This window comes from Calliphora vicina, chromosome 3 (assembly GCF_958450345.1).
Source record: "Calliphora vicina chromosome 3, idCalVici1.1, whole genome shotgun sequence".
Lineage (NCBI taxonomy): Eukaryota > Metazoa > Arthropoda > Insecta > Diptera > Calliphoridae > Calliphora > Calliphora vicina.
Window position 1 is genome coordinate 31,974,110 of NC_088782.1, and position 18,285 is coordinate 31,992,394.

General features: G+C 28.9%; 1 long non-coding RNA gene across 1 annotated transcript in view; it reads left to right on the forward strand.

The window, feature by feature from the left end:
* The first annotated feature begins 261 nt into the window (after positions 1-261).
* Positions 262-18,285, forward strand: part of LOC135953234 (uncharacterized) — a 47,405-nt gene continuing 29,381 nt past the window's right edge. Inside the window, exons 1-2 of the long non-coding RNA XR_010576200.1 lie at positions 262-495; positions 2,007-2,176. This is a non-coding gene — a long non-coding RNA (uncharacterized LOC135953234). The remainder of the gene's footprint in view (positions 496-2,006; positions 2,177-18,285) is intronic.

Genomic DNA, 18,285 nt, shown 5'->3' on the forward strand with positions numbered 1-18,285 from the left:
CACAAAATGGCCGGTGAAAAGAAAGGCGAAAAAAACACAGAGTTGTTCAAACAAGTACTTTTATGTTTTTTAAATTAAAATTCAATATTTAATAAAAACTATAAATATTGTTAAACATTAAAGAAACCTGTTATTTATGTAGAAACATGTTTATAATAAAAATTTAACAATTTTACTAAATTAATAGTTTTTTCTACACACAGTTGTTTTTTTGAGTACTAAAGTGTTTTCTAAAACAGAGTTGTTAATTGTTGTAACATTTACGGCGATTTTGTTTCCTTTCGTTCAGTCTGGTTGGTGCGGTTCGTGTGTGAAGATTTTTCCTCTTGTTCTAAAGAAAAAATATATAGACGGTAGTTAATTTAAAAAAAAATATATCTATAGGAGTATTACAGAAAAATTATAACTGTTAATTAAAATTAATTAAATAAATTGAAAAGAAAAAATAAACAGCTCAATTGGATTATTATTAGTGTTTTAGCACAGTGTGAAAAAGTAAGTGTGTTAAAAGAATGGTTAGCAAAGAGTGAAGCAAAAAAAATAGTTAATAATTATAATAAATAATAAAAAAAGTTAATAAAACATGTGAAGATATTAATTGAAGAGAAAAGATTTAAAACACAATGAAAACATAAATAAATTAAAAAGTTTTGAATTAAATTTAAACTAAAAAAAGAAAATATTTAAATTTGTTATAAAAAAATATACAAATAAGAAAAAATAATTGAGTTTACTATTTTAGTTAAAAAGAGATAATGTGTATGTGAGTTGTGTGTGCGTAAGTTTATGTGTGTAGGAAGGTGGAGACCCGACTTGAGTTTAATTAATAAAAAAAAACTTAGTTTTTTCTTTAACAATTTTTCAATGTCTACATTGGTTTTTGTTATTTCATTTAGATTTTTCTGCACTTTTTAATCCTTAAATATTTTTCTATGCTATATTCTAGTCCGGTCCGAGTTTTTTTCTTATTTTCTTTGTCCTATTGTTGACTTTTCTTTTTTTATTATCTCTGTATGTTTTTTTTCTGTATTTAGTTTGTCTGTTATGCTGCTGCTGTTTGTTGTTGTTGGTTAGTCGGTCTGTTGTTCCTGATTTTCTTTTATTTCATTCTGTTTTTTTCCTTATTTAATATTTTCTATCCATAAATCAGGCAAAATACACATGTTCGGATGTGTATGCTGAATTAGCAACATAGTTTTTCGATTTATGCTTCTTCCATTCTTTCGTTTTGTTGCTGTTGTTGTTATTTTTTATGAACAGTGTCGTTCGTTAACATTACTGCTGTTGTTTGTTTTTTTTTTCTGTATAAATTTTATTTTCGGTGAGTTTGTGTCCATAAAACTTAGAGTTTTTGCGTGTCGTCATCATTGCCACCACAACCACCACCATCGTCATCATTGCCATCATCAGCGACAACAAAAATATTCATACTTACCGTTATTTTGCCACTCCAACTATTTCTTTCCTTTTTGTCTACACCTCGCCCACTACACAATCATCGTATACATTTTGTTATTGTTGTTGCTGTTGTTTTCTTACCCACATACTTTTTACATATTCTCGTTTCTCTCTCTTGTGTTGTTGTTGTTGTATAAAGGCATAAATAAACTTTGTAACTGTTCATCCCCCTCCCACCCAAAATTGTTATTATTATTATTGTTTTCGTTGTTGTTGTTGCTATTGTCATTGTACATTAACAATAAAAACAAACCACCATCATTCTTTAATGAATGCATATTTATAGTCTAAAAATCCTATCGTCGTATACCTAGTTAAACAGAGATTTTCCATTTTTTTTTCATTATTTCTATTTTTACCGGTGTGTCGCCGTTGTTAGCATGTGTATGTATGCTTTTTATGCTATTTTCTTTGTCCTTTATACCAATTAGTATTTTTTTTATCTACCTGCAGACATACCACATATACTTATCTCTGTATTTATATATTTTTTTTCGGTCTAATTCAATATTATTTGATTCTGATTATGTGCTGTTGTCCTGTTACAGATACATTTTGAAAACAATTGGAATTTTGACTCAAGTCAACTAATTCATACCAAGTTATAAAGTGTTCAATTAAAAAATAAACTAAAACAACAACTATATTTTTGTTATTAAACAAATTATAAGAAAATTAATTGAATAAATGGATTAACATCATTGCAAATAAAAATAAGGTAAGTTTTGAGTAACATAAAAGAGTGGAAAAAACTTCAATGACACTCGCTAGAATTAATTGTTCTACGAAAACATCAATGAAATAAGTCTTAAACATGATTAAATTGTGCAATGAAAGATAGTGAAATAAAAATTTGTCATAGACCTTCCTTTTATGTTCTAATTAAGATGTTAAACGTGTTTATAAATAAGGAGTGAAATCGAAAAATCTTAACATACATTAATGTTAATAAAAAAGAAACCACTAAACCTACAAATTTTATTTTTTTTATTTGATCTAAATTATTATTACAATTTACAAAAAATATTTTTTTTATAATTCTAATCGTGATGAATTTATGAACCTTTATGAACCTTTCCGGAAACCCTTCCATTAATGTTTTTATAGATCTTTCTGTCACTTTGTTCGAACTGTTAGTCCATCTCCGTTTAAAATCTACCACACATTTTGACCTTGCCTCTTTTGTTGCAAATACCACATTATTGTTCTTGTACCACTCAAACCCTTTTTTACCATAGTGACTGCATCTCCAATCAGGCCAAAAATATGTGGATCCATTAAAAAGTCTTATGAAGCATTCTTTTTGGTAAACATTTCATTATGTAAATTTCGGTATTTACAGAGCCCTTTGTAACAAATGTTTGGCTTCTTTTGCTGCAACTGAATATTGCTTGCCGAGAACTTTTTGGGAAATTTTGTCTGCTTTTGGGTCCTAAACTTTTCTACAACATTCCCTCGATTATCAGCGAGATAAAAATTGACCCGGAAGCTGCGAAAAATGTCTGAGCCTTATAGTTTTTATACCCTTCACCTTCGTGAGAAGTTGAGAAGTTTGTCATTCCGTTTGTAATTTCTACATTTCTCATTTCCGACCCTATAAAGTATATATTCTGGATATTCTGGATCCTTATAGATAGCGGAGTCGATTAAGCCATGTCCGTCCGTCTGTCTGTTGAAATCAATTTTCTGAAGACCCCAGATAACTTCGGGATACAAATCTTCAATAATTCTGTCAGACATGCTTTCGAGAAGTTTGCTATTTAAAATCAGCAAAATCGGTCCATAAATAACGGAGATATGAGCAAAAAACCGGGACAACCTCGATTTTTTACCTATTTTTGATCTACATACATCTGGATTACTAAGTCATTAATATAGACAATATGGATATCTAATAATAGATATTTCAAAGTCCATTGCAACGATGTAGATAAGTTGGACCTACAATGGGTCAAAATCGGGAAAAATAATTTTTAACCCGAATTTTTTTTCATCAAAAAATTTTTTTTGTCATAAATTTTTTTTAAAAAAAAATTAACAAAAATTTTTAAAAAAACTTTTTTTAAAAAAAATATAAAAAAAAATTTTGAAAAACAATTTAAAAAAAAAATAATTTCGTTTACCTAAAAAGGGTATATAAGATTCAGCATAGCCGAATATAGATCTCTTACTTGTTAAACCTTTCTTTATTGGTTTAACTTCTTGTATCAAATAGTCCGAGCACTGAGTTAACCAGACTCCTTTCTTACCGGATGTGTTGGGAGCTCTTTTGAAAATGCTTTCTATTTTTATGGCTTTAGAAACACCATGTGACCATTCTACCTGAACCCGGTTTTCTATCAAAGGACAAGTTCTCCCAATACTGTTTAATAAAATTGGAATCAGTCTGACGACAGACCTTTGATTGTTTGGCCAATTTTTTGCAGAACAAAGTTGGGTTTTGTTGAAAATATTTAATAATTTTAGTAGGCACTTCTTTCTTGTCACTCATTTTAATCAGATTAGAAACAAATGAACTTGATCAAAGGTTACTTGATCAAAAAAAAAATCAAATAATACTTGGATTAAAAGTTTTAAGGTAAAACTTTTGTTAAGATTTTTTCGATTTCACTCTTTAAAATTAGGGATTAAATTTGAAAAACTCGATGCAACATTTTTTTTATTTAACGAATACTTAGAATAATTTTGTTAAAAATCACTTTTTTGACCATTGCCTGAAGTGAGGTGCACATTTATATCGATTTAAAAAAAGTCAAGTTAAAAATCGAAAATGGAAAAATTATAAATGGAAACTTGATAACTTGATGAAATAAACAAGATTTTTTTTAACGAAAATTCATTTAATATCCCTCCGTATTTGTTAAGTGCTCTAAAAAGGTTTGCAAACCAAAAGTTTTGCATTCGAACGATCCTCTATTTCACTAGGTTTATAAGAGCAGTTGGAAGTGCAAAAAATTAATCCATGTCTAATTTTGAGCTTTAGTAAATTAAATAATTAATTTGTGTCAAAATTCACAGTAATATTTTCTATTATGAAGATCACATTTCAATCATTTCATTCTCAAAATGTTTAAGATTTTTTTAAAAAGTCCCACAAATCTCGAGTAAAATTCAATCCCTAAATTTTGACAACTGAGTTAGGTCTTTGATATGAGAGTTTCCGCTCTATGTATATTCTCTATGCCATAGGGTAACATAAATACATAGACGTAATTGTCAAAAACCTAACTCTTGCAACAACAAACTACATGCTAGTCAAAGTATTTTGTTGTTGTTGTGTCAGACATATGATTTCTCGTCTCGTCTCTATGTATAATTCTCTATGGAGGCAACGCTTAGAATTTTCAAATAGTACTCGTAATATCGAACAATCTAATCTAGCAAATAACTGTGTTATAATTAATTGTTGAAGGTTTTATTAATATTCTCATATTATAATAAATTTTCAGAGTGAAACAAATGAAAGTGTGAATTTTTTACCAACTATAACACAAATTTATATTTTTGTTTTTTAAAAATTTCTCTTCAATTTTATGAACAACATAACATAATCTTTTACTATTATCTTTATTGTTTAACTCTTTAATTTATCATAATCTACACGGCCAACAAATGTCATTTCGTATTTATTTCATTCCACAAATTGTTGTATGTACCAATAAAAATCTATGAAAATGTAATAAAAAAAAAACTGAATACAGACAAATAAAAATAATAAAAAAAGAAGAGAAATATGTAAAATGTTTATAACAAACCAGTGCGTCGTAATAAACTTTAATGGTTCATTTGGAAAATTGTATGTACACGAGCATTCATATTGACTGAGCTGATAACAAGATTGATCAATAATTTTTATGTAGTACGAGTTATTTATTTATATATAAGTAAGCAACAGAGTGAGGAGATTCTTTTTTTCTGCATGGTAATGGATTAGAATCAGTAATATGTTTTATAGAAAAAACAAAATATTATTGCTAACTGATTGCAGCCGTTATGGCAAATTATATGTATTTGTATAAAGAGAATGGAGATTTAAACATTTTTACTGTTGCTGATTTTTAATGTTTGAAATAAATAAAAGAGAATGATTTTTAAAATTAGGCAATAAACAAATTTTGATCATTTCGAAGCAATAAAATAAAATTTGTTCACTTAGAAAAAAGCGCTTCTTAGAAGCTATAAAGTAAGTGATAAAAAACCAAGCTAGATCCGAGTTCACTCTGCCAAGTGCTGTCAACTCTGCAATCACTGCTGCTACAACAACAACAAAATCTATGATTAAAACAAAATACATTCAAACCTATTTCCAAGTGAAAATTCTCCCGACCAATCTCCTTAACAGAAAAAATGATTTTTGTATGTCGAGTTCTCATTTGGAAGCAAGATTGTATGTCTCTTGTTTAAATCATTGCTTTTGATTTCTCGCTTATCATTGATTGCTTATTCTCTTACATTATAACATCTACGAAGCGCTATTTTCTTAGGTACTTCCAAAAATATGTAAAATCTGTATTGGATGATATTCAATGTCAATTTGGACTTTGATCCCATTAAAATTAATTTAAAAATGTTTAAAACAATCTTAACATGAGAATGCCTTTAGATTTTTCATTATAAATACAACACTTATTTCATCTGAATCTATATTACCTTAATTAATGTTTAATAAAAAGTTCAATTACATACATTTTGCAACTGTCAATTTGCAACAAAGTAAATTGACACTGTATATAGATATATCTTCATTTTCTGTTTAGACATGCACAATATTTTCCCTCTAATTAATATTCCAGTCTAGATGTTAAAAACTTTTAAATTCAGAAAATAATCTACAACTGAATGAACTTATTATAACTCATTAATCTATGAGCTTTTCTCAATTAGTAATAAACTTCAGAGAATACTAATTATATTTCATTGAATGCAACAAACGTATTGGAATACTTATTACGAGTTTTTAAATGGAAAAAATTTGAAAAAAAAAATTTCTATTCTATTATTTTCTTTGCTGTTTGAAGGAAAATAAAACGTGCTGTAATAATTGAATTCTGGGGTGAATAAAATTTGTACAAAGTAAATAAATAGAAATATAGAAAAAATAAAGTATACAAATTAAAAATAGAACAGAACCTGTAACATTAATGGGCTAATGTAGTGATTTTTTTACATGAGATTTTATTTAAATGGTTTAAAAATAAGAAAATAATGCTTTATATTTATTATTTTATAGAATTTATATGGTACAAAAACTGGTCGCTATAATTTACTGATCTTGACCATGTCGTGATAAGCTTTTAAATCATATAAATTCTGTAAAGTAATAAATACGAGTAGTTTGATTTAATTTAACCCTTAAATGCATATTGTTGCCAATTGTCTACATTCCAGTTCCTCTTAATTAATAATAATATTCTCCTTCAGCAAAATCAAATGGAATACTATAAGTTTCAGCTAAAGAAATTCTAAATCAAACTAAAGCTATAGTAAATATAATAAATAAAAATCAAATAAATATTTGATACTTTATAGAAAAATAAAAGTAAAAATCATGCATTTAAGGGTTAAAGTTTATTTTATTCTTTTTATCCTTATCAACATGATGTATGGTTAAGTGTTAACTAATAGTTATACTGACAGTTTTCATACACATAACCAGACTTCTTGTTAATGGGGGTTAGAGCATTTAAATAAAACTATGTTTTAAACAAATTTTTTATTAATTTATTTTCTTCCTTTATTTCGAATTTAAATTCGAATTTTCGAACATATTTTAAAAGCTTATATTCTAAAACTACATTAAAAATTCTTTAAAGTTCTTAAAAATTTGAATTTTTTTTTTCAAAATTTTTAAGTTCGAAATTGGAAAATATAAAAAATTTTCCACAAATAAAACTAAAATTACTTTTTTTAAGAATCCTCATGATTTCGAAATTATTATAACAGTTTTCAAAATTTTTCGAATTTTTGAATTTAATTTCGAATTTTCGAAAATAATATTATTCCATTGTAATCAGGTTCATGTATGTTCTACAGATTATTTTAACAGCTTTAAAAAATATTTCACCTAATTTTCGAATATCTTGGGTGTATGACTTAACCCTTTAATGCATATTGTTGCCAATTGTCTACATTCCAGTTCCACTTAATTTTAGACGAATATAAGCTTGATACTAATTCAGATTCTAATTCAGAAAAATCAAATGGAGTACGAAAAGTTTCAGCTTACGAAATTCTAAATCAAACTAAAGCTAAAGGAAATATAATAAATAAAAATTAACAAAATATTTTATACTTTATAGAAAAATAAAAGTAAAAATCATGCATTTAAGGGTTAAAAATGAGGATTTTTTTTTTAAATTTTTAGCTTTTATTTTGAAACATTTATACAACATAAATTTATTCAAAGTATTGGCCAAAGTGAAGTTAATTCCAGAGAGAGCTTTCTGCATCGATCGAATCAAATAGTAGTCGGACGGTACAAGGTCTGGACTATAAAGCGGGTGAGACAAAACTTCCCAATCACTTCAGGTACCGTGAAATAGCTCCCAAATGAAATAAATCCCTATGAAATAACTCCCAATGAAATAATTCCCAGCAAAAATGAAATAATTCCCAAACTTGAAAAATTAAATAACTGCCAAAGGGTAAAATGAAATTACTCCCAATAATCGGCGGTTTCATAATTTTAAAAATATTAATCCCAAAAAAGCGAAATAACTCCCAATGAAATAAATCCCAATAGAAATGAAATAATTCCCAATCCGAAGCAATTCATTAGTGTAATCTAACTCCCAATGAAATAAAGAACTAAAAAGGTAAAATTATTCTTCGCTTACCAAACATTTTTTGCATTGCGGGCCTATGGCGTAGCGCAAAGTTTTCCTCCTCTGGGGTGTATGAAAAACTGGCTTCGCATAGAAATTTTTTTGGCATTGCCGGCCTTTGGCCGGGCGATTAGGTTTTCTCCTCTGGGGTGTATCAAAAACTGGCTTCGCTCAGAAAAGTTTTTTGCTTGACGGCCTTCGGCTGGCCACTAAGGTTTTCTCCTCTGGGATATATCAAAAACTGGCTTCGCTCAGAAAAGATTTATTTCATTGCAGAAAGGTTTTACAATATTTCAGAAAGCCGAATTTCATTTCGCACCAGATTAAGATATTGTTACGACCTGACAAAGGCCAAAGGACAAAGAATCTTTTCTGATCGAAGCCGGTTATTTGATACACCCCAGAGGAAAAATCCTTTGCGCCCGTCCTATGGCCAGCAATGCAAAAAAAATTTTCTGAGCGAAGCCAGTATTTGATACACCCCAGAGGAGAAAACCTTTGCGCCCGGCCGATGGCCAGCAATGCAAAAAACTTTTCTGAACTAAGCCAGTTTTTGATATTTTGCTTTTGCGAAGTAGAACCTAACAAAAATGAAATAACTCCCTATACAGTGAAATAACTCCTAATTCTCATAATAAAATGAAATAAAACCCAACAAAAATTTCATTGGAAGTTGTTTCATTGGCAGTTATTGCATTATGAAATAACTCCCAGCTAAAAATTATGAAATAACTCCCTATGCGTTAGGAGTTGTTTCATAATGAAATAATTCCCAAGTTGTATGAAAAATTTGTCGGGTGTTATTTCATTTTTTCGTGGGGAGTTATTTCATTTAGGAGTTATTTCACGGTACCATCACTTCATTCTTAATACTTTTTAACAGGTATTGCAACAAACGTTCCGAACGTTGTCATGGTGGAATATTACAGTTTCATGTCTGGCCGTATATTCTGGGCGTTTTTCGCCCAATGCTCGCTTCAAACGAATCAGTTGTGTTCGGTACAGGTTCCCTGTGATGGTCTGGCCAGATATCACCAAGTCATTATAGATAGCACCCGTTTGGTCCCCTGAAATACAGAGAATTACCTTAGTGTCATGGATATTTGGCTTTGTTGTCGATTCGGCTGGTTGGCCGTGCTTCACATACGATCTCTTACGCTTCGGGTTTCGTAATAGATCCATTTTTCATCGCAAGTAATGATTCGGTGCAAACATGATTTTCTTTTGAAGCGATCAAGCAGCATTTCAAACATACACAATTTACTTTCCAGATTTCTCGTCTTCAATTCGTATGGTAGCCAATTTCAGTGCTTATGGATGAATCTTACTGATTGCAAAAGCTTTGGTACCCAATTTCAGTGCTTATGAATGAATCTAAAATTAAAGATGTAAAGCAAAACTTCCCAATATTTTTGTACAAAATTCGATATTTTCGAAGCAAAAATAAACTATGGTGTTTACAGTATAATGTTCAATAACTAAGTGAGAATAAATTACAGATATGTACCCTTCAAAATTGCATTAAAGTTATTGAGAACAGAAACCGCATTCAAAAGATACGCCATCTATTGTAAATCCATAATTTTGAAGTCATACACCCAATGAATATTTCGAATTTAAATTCGAATTTTCGAACATTTCATAAAAGTTTATATTTTGAAACTACATTCTTCAAAATTTATGAAAACTTAAAATTTTTTTTTCAAAATTTTGAAATTCGAAATTAAAAATTTAAGAAATTGGCCTCAAATAAAACTAAAATTATTTTTTTAAGAATCCTCATAATTTTAAGATCATTTTAACAGCTTTTAAAAATTTTCGAACATAAGTTCGAATTTTTGAGTTTAATTTCGAATTTTCATTTATAGTATTCAATTATGATCAAGTTATGATCTAGAGATTATTGTAACTGCTTTAAAATTTTTATTCGAACATAACTTTGTATTTTATTTCGAATTTTCGGACATAATATTGAATGTCAAATATGAAAAATATACAAACAATGTGTGTTTGTATATTTTTTTTAGGAAATTGAAAATGTAAGAAATTGAAACTAAAATTGTTTTTTTTAAAAATCCTCATAATTTCATGATCATTTTAACAGCTTTCAAAAATGTTCGAACATAATTTCGAATTTTTGTTTATAGTATTCAATTATGATCAGGTTATGATCTAGAGATTATTTTAACTGCTTTCAAATTTTTGTTCGAACATAACTGTATTTGATTTCGAATTTTCGAACTTGATATTGAATGAAGAATATACAAACAAATAAACAAACAATATTTGTTTGTATATTTTGTAGGTAACAAATTTTAACTGAATTTTGAACCAGTCATCGTAGCCCGAATAGATTGAAATTTGACATTCAATAATATGTTCGAATATTCGAAATCAAATCAATAAAAGCTTGGACAAAATATTTTTATTAAAAAAAATTGTTTATTTCTCTCTTTAGCTAATTATGTAGAAAACAAAAAAGACATTTTGTTAGCTGATACAAAACTGTTTGGTTGATAAATGAAATCTGACATAAAGCCTATTTTTTATCTGTAAATATTTATCTATTAGTTCTTTTTTTTCCTGTAATAACCTAACCTTATCATTGCTTCATTGGAAGCATTCAACTTTAATTATTTTTTATTTTTAGTTTTTGATAAACTACTAATATATTATTACTAATTTGACAGAGTACCAGTATTTTACTTCAAATATCAGTTATACTGTCACTTTATTACTTTTTAAACTAATCTTTTTTTTTAGTTATTGCTCTAGACGCTTTTTTCTATATTATGGCGTTTGACACTACTGTTTGCAATGAAAATATGTAAAAAAAAAGTAAAATAAAATAAGTGGGTTGACTGACTACTACTGCTGCCTCTTCTGGTACTATTAATGCCAGAGTGTTAAATATCATTAGCTGTTGGGGGTAGCTAAAAGTTCATTAATTTATTTATGAAAAATATTTAAAAAAAATAAACTCAAACTCAAATATAATCTCTAATATTATTCAGGTTATCTAGTGAAGTATTTAGTTAATAAAAAAATAGAAATCAAAATAAAAATTCACGTTTTTAATTTAGTTTTTGTAAAAATTTTGTATAAAAAGGGAGTTTTTTAACAAAGTTAATGAAAACAAAGTAAATAGTTTTGTCTATAAAAGAGATAATCAGTTTTTTGATTTTTTAAAAAGTTTTTAACAAATTTGAGATGTATTTCCTAGATAATGCCAGTGATTAAAACAAAAGTTAACTAAAACTGTAATTTTAGTTTTCCATTATTAAATGAAAATTATAGAGAATTGAAGTAATAGGCAATTAATTGAAATTTCATTTATTGAAATGTTTAACACATTGACAAAAGTGGCAAAGCCAGAAGAAATGTTTTCTGGAATAATTATCAATCTCAGAAAACATTCACGAAATTCGTCCTGGAGTGAACAGCGACCACAATTGGGAAATGTAGTAACGAAGTACTGTAAAGGGATTTCAACAAAAAATTAAGGAAGCTGATCGGCATACGTTGAGTTTACCCTGAAGTTCATAAAATATTGTACATCGGGAAAACATATTCAAGATTTAATATTATTAACCCTACACCATCATAGTGGGTACATCTGGTACTTCAGATTTAATTGCTAGGTCTGAAGAAACAATAGCTGCATTTACAATGCATGTAGCAGAGTTATTTCGTCCTTTGTGGAGGATGTTTTAGGACGCTTGCAAAAGAGTATTGATTTTCTGTGTTAAATGTTTAATTTCCCGGGAATTACGAAGAAAATATTTCCCCTGCATAGAAACCCTAATACACAAACTCCTAAACAAAGTAAAATTTTGTTTAGATTGTTTTTCTATACAACATTTCCTAGCATTATTTTCCATTTGGAGCCATAGGAAAAATAGAAGTAGTGGGATGGTTGCCGGTTTATTCACACTTAACACCTTTTGGTGGCATAATGTAAGAAATACTTGTTATAAACTTTTGTTTATTTAAATTGTTTTAAGAGGATTTCTATTTATGTAGCTACAATATAAGTAAACAATATACATACATACAATATTATTTACATAGACTTGAAATATATTGAAATAAACATTTAAGTAGCATAGATGTTATACATTTTGTGTGTGGCAAATGTATTATATATAGCTTGTATTCATTTATATATGTAAATATGTCTGTATATACATATTTATTTGTAACACCTTTATTTTGTATGTTACACTTTATTCTCTTCTTTTCCCTCTCTGACACTTTTTAGTTTTTTCTATTTATTGTTAAATATTTATAAATTTCAATTGCCAATGGCAACATTTATTTTAAATATAAAAACTTTTTTTTTTTTGGTTTTCTTCTTTATTGTATCGTCGACGGCGTCCATCCATCTATCCTTTGGTAGATATAAGTTAGTTGGTCTGTCTGCCTTGCAGTGCATCGTCTGTTGCTTGCTGGTTAATGTCAATAGAGTTGTTTTAACTATGTAGTTCATATGCATTTACAGTAGTGGTCATATGAATAGTTGTGGTTACTGCAGTTTCTTAATATTGAGGGTTTGTCATATAGTAAGTGATGAAATTATGTTTTGAAAAAATAAAAAAAACTTTAAAATACAAATTTTAAATACTTTTAGGAAAACAAGTTATTTTTTTTTAATTTAAAAAAGAAATATTTTTTTTTTTTCGAAATTGTTTTTTTTTTAAATTTTTTTCCAAAACAAAATTTATGACAAACAATTTTTTTTGGTAAAAAAAAGTTCAGGTTAAAAAATATTTTTCCCGATTTTGACCCATTGTAGGTCCAACTTACTATAGCCATATATTCATCGTTGCAATGAACTTTGAAATATCTATCATTAGATATCCACATTGTCTATATTAATGACTTAGTAATCCAGATATAGATCAAAAATAGGCCAAAAATCGAGATTGTCCCGGTTTTTTCCTTATATCTCAGTCACTTGTATGCCGATTTCCTCTATTTTAAAAAGCAACCGAGCCGGGAAAATTCCCTAAATATTGGGGTCGCAAATGAAGAATGTAGAAATTACAAACGGAATGACAAACTTATATACCCTTGCCAATTATGGTGAAGGGTATAAAAATATTCTCTTGAGGAGAGATATTTTCCCATGATCATTTCACTTGAATATTTCAAGCTGGAAAAACAACATTCTGGGATTTTAATGGTTTTGGTTTTACTATTTAAATTTCGGCGCATGAGCTTATTTCTGCATTTTCAAGTTCTAATCACGATCCTTCGAATCAGTTTCGACATTTCTTTGGACCATTCGTGATCTTTTCAGCAACAACTCGGAGTTATATATTAAATTTGAATATATTTTGACTCCATGCTTTGATTATGCTTGATTATATAAGGAGAATCTTAAATTTCCAATCAATCTGCTCACTCGGGGAAAGTATATTTTTCAAAACAATTTTATTAAAGAGACATCACTGACTTAATATATTTTCACTATTGCAGGTTCTAGGCTTTAGTTTTAAGAGCTGTCAACTTAAGCAATCAATTTTGATCATCGAAGCAACATCGTCATTGTTGCTCCACATACTCGAATTGATGTAAATCCTGTGGCCTGTGTTCATGTCAACCGAATTAAGGTAGTCAGGTAATGCTCCTGACTAAGTTAGTTTTTGTTGTCAAATGGTGATTTATCGGATCTATCGACACTGTCACTTTCGTCTTTACACGTCCCAATGACCCGATAACATCAATTGCTCCGCTCACTCACTCGTTCACACTATTAAGCAGATCTGCGGTGTACCTATAATGCATTTCCTCCAAAATAATTGAGATAAATCGACTTATGCAAATTAATAACATATAGTTTGCTGCGTTTCAAGATGCCATTCTGACGCGCACTTTCAGTCCGAAAAGTCCACACCAGAAGTAACGGTGGTTGTTTCACACTCCCTTTCTCACGATCTTGACGATAGAGACCATTATCTTGATGCTCGAGGTCAGAGCTCTATTATGTCAAGATTTCACCAGTAGCCAGCTCTGAAAAAGGCTATCATCTTGTGAATTGATAAGAAACAATTTATGAGTGCATACTCATCGAAAATTATTCTATTCGGTTAATATATTTCCACGATAGCCGATATGTACCAGAATGTTCCTAGTTCCCGAGTTCGAGAGCTCAATTCATGCAACAAATTTTAACCATCGGAACAGCAAAAACGAGTTTGGTGCATTTCAAAAGGTCAAACTGAAAGCCTAAACAGTCACAACTGATGCCACGTTCTAAGAAAAGATCACACCAGTAGCATTGTTAGATGTATCGCATTCTCTCTAAAGATCTTGAAGCTAGAGACAAATACATCGAAAATCAAGGCAGTGGGCTCTAGGGTTTCAACAGTAGCTTTCAAACCCTGTATTTATTTTGGGTAACAGCTAGAAATACATCCAGACTCAAGGCAGTGGTATCTAGGTTTCAATAGTAGCTGTCAAACCTTATAGGTTTCAATAGTAGCTGTCAAACCTTATAGGTTTCAATAGTAGCTGTCAAACCTTATACCTATTTTGGGTAACATAGTTCATTAGTGGAATTCGCAGATGAAATCCGAAGTAACAACCAAGAGGACAACCAAAAGATATTGTCAGATCATTTTAAGTATACATACAGTGGTTGCCAAAACAATGGAAACTTTTCCAAATATTCCATATGTAGCCCAAAATTTAAAATATTTTTTTAAATAAATTTTTTTTATTTTTGTATTTTACTTGTATAGTTTTATTTATATAAATTAACTGAAAAACAAACAACATAATTAATTATATTCTGAAAAAAATGAACAAAATTAAAAATATTCACTATTTCGCTACTGACAAAACAATGGAAACTTTTAAACTTCTGCAAGAAAGAAGTTTAAAACGAAAATAATATTTAAAAGAACGATGTAAGAAGCATCCTGTTTACAGTTATTTTATTTTATTTTATTTCATTTTATTTTATTTTATTTTATTTTATTTTATTTTATTTTATTTTATTTTATTTTTAAATTCTGGTAATTTTTCACAATTTCTTTTTCTAAGTTTTTGTGAAGACTTAAAAAATAAAATAATTAACGATTTTAAAGCTGGTTTAAAACAAAAAAGTATCTGTGACAAATATTCAATAAATAAATCAGCAGTTTCAAAAATTACAAAGAAATTTCGTGAGACCGATTCTGTAAAAACTCAAGATTTAGGTGGAAGAACTCGTGAGACTACTCCTAGACAAGATAATTTAATAGCGAGAGAGTTCAAGAAATTCCCAAAAATAACTAATCGAGAGGTTGTTAATAGCCTAAAATTATCGTCCTGTGAAAAAACCAAAAAACCATTTCTAAAAAGAACCGTTCTGCTCGTCTACAATTTGCCAGGGATCATTTAAACTGGTCGATACAGAAATGGAATACTGTACTCTTTACCAACGAATCCAAATACAATTTAAGAGGCAGTGATGGGAGAACATTTGTAAGACGACCAAAGCGAAAAAGATTAGATCCAAAGTACACAAATAAGACTGTAAAGTTTGGCGGTGGCAATATTATGGTATGGGGATGTTTTTCAGGGCAAGGTATGGGCCCAATTTATATTATAAAAGACACCATGTCAGGTATAGGATACAGAACCATATTAAACGATGTTATGTATCCATACACTGAGGAAAATATTCCCCTAGTTTGGAGATTCCAACACGACAACGACCCAAAACACACCTCTAGGGTTGTAGCCGAGTGGTTACAATCCAACGAGGTACGTGTTTTGATGTGGCCTGCCCAATCGCCAGATCTCAATCCCATAGAAAATCTATAAAATAAGGACCCAAAATTACACCAGGAAGGAAGATTTATCGGAGGCGGTTATAAGGGAATGGCAAAATATTTCAAAGCAGACCATTGACTCTTTAATTGGTTCAATGCATCGTCGATGTGTTATAAAAAATAAGGGATACCCAACAAAATATTGAGTTATTGCAAAGTTTAGACCATATTTGTTAAAATAATACCTAAGTTTCCATTGTTTTGTCAATGCCGTAATAAAGAAATCTTTTAATTTTGTTTTCTCATTTTTAGAATTTAATTAATTATGTCCTTTGTTTTTTTGTTAAATTAAGTTAATAAAAGTATACAAATAAAATACTACAAAAATGTTAAAATTTTTTTAAAAAATTATTTCAGATTTTAGGTCACTAATGAAATATTTGGAAAAGTTTCCAAAGTACCACTGTATACTGCAACTTTGGGTATCTCGAAGCCGTCGAAGATCAGTGACAAGGTTGTGACATATCGGATCTTGAACCTTGACCTCATAGTCTTTCCGCTTATATTAATTAAACACTCAGAGAGAGAGAGAAGAAAAGCTACCGGGCTTCCGAAAATATTACATCAATTTAACAATTTTCTTTTAAAAGCCCCTGCTATTCTTAACCCTTAAGCCAATTTATATTATACTAAACCTTTACATCATATTTTAAAAAAATACTATTTTATTTTCTGCTACACTTAAAAATTAATCGTATTTTTTTTTTCCCATTTGAATTACAACTTGTGTTTGTGCTCTTTGTAAAATACTAAACTCGTATAAATTTCTATCAATGTGTAGTTGGTGCGCCGTGTACAGTGGTGTTGTGTACTTGTATTATTATCTATCCTTTAAATTGAGGTCGTCTCAATTGTCTGTTGCTTTATTTTATTATTATTTCATTTTTTTTTGTTTCTGTGTTTATTTTTATTTTTTTTTCGAAAAAGACTACTATTATAGTCTTTTTTATTACATTTGTAAAAGTTGTGTGCATACAATTTTATTCTAAAACCTACACGTAGTTTATTTCTCTCTCATTTTTTTTTGTATTGTAATATTGTCAAATATTTATATAGTTAAATGTATATAAGTATCTAGTGATATATGTGAAGCTATACCACCATTTGTATATATATTTATGTAGCAAGCAGTGTATAGTAGGCTGGACCCTTTTAGAAGGACCTAATAAAAGTTTTTGAAGGAAGGACCTGATTTAGAAACACGACCGGAAAACAATTTTAAAATATTCACTCAGTTTTCAAATAATTGTTGAGTATTTTTCATAATTCAGACTCTTATTTTTTGATTAATTGGATATTTTATATTCCCTTTTTACAAATATGAGAACCGGAAAAAGGAGCCTTTGGAACTTTTTCCTTGATTGAGAACCAGAAGGTTGGTTCCCATTTCTTTTTTTTGTGTGGGTCCTTCTACTATTCATATATATTTAAGTGCCTTTGGTAGTAGAGTGTATTTAACACAGTAAATACAATTTTTGAGTTCAATGTTCTGTAAAAATTTTCATTCGATTTTTTTTTGTTTTGTTTCTGTGTGATGCCAGAATGAAAAGGATTTTTTAGTATTGTTTTTGTTGTTTTGTAATTTTTGTTTTGGCCCTTTTTGTTTTAAAATTATGATTGCTCAATTAGAATTGGATATGAATTGGCGTGCAGTTAGAGTGGTTTTTGTGCAGATTTCAAAATAAATCGAATATTTGTGCTAGCTTTGATTTCAATGTTGCTAAAACAAGGGTTATTTACCTAATAACGACAAAGTTTGTTTAAAAGTTCAACAGAATTGCATATTTAAAAGTGCATTAACTTTGTTTTGAGACTCAAAACGTACTACTGGTAGACTAAAGTTTAAAAATTTCCTATATTCAAAAGGATTGCCTAATTTTGAAAAATCAATTTATACTTTTATTAAATTTTTGTAAGGGAAAAAATTTTGAATTGTCTAATTGTGTAAAATCTTTATTGTTGCCATTGTTTGCCAACAATAATTGAAGACTTGTAGTATTTTTTTAGTTTTTCCCTAAAATTAACTTTTGTTTGCATTTTTACTGCTGCTGCTCCTCCTCCTCCTACTTCCATTATTATTTACCATCTATCTATCATTTGTCAAACAGTTTAATTGCTTTAGAGTCCTTTGCTTTTAGTACCTCCTATTATGCCAAAGTCAAATCAATTTATTGTAATCC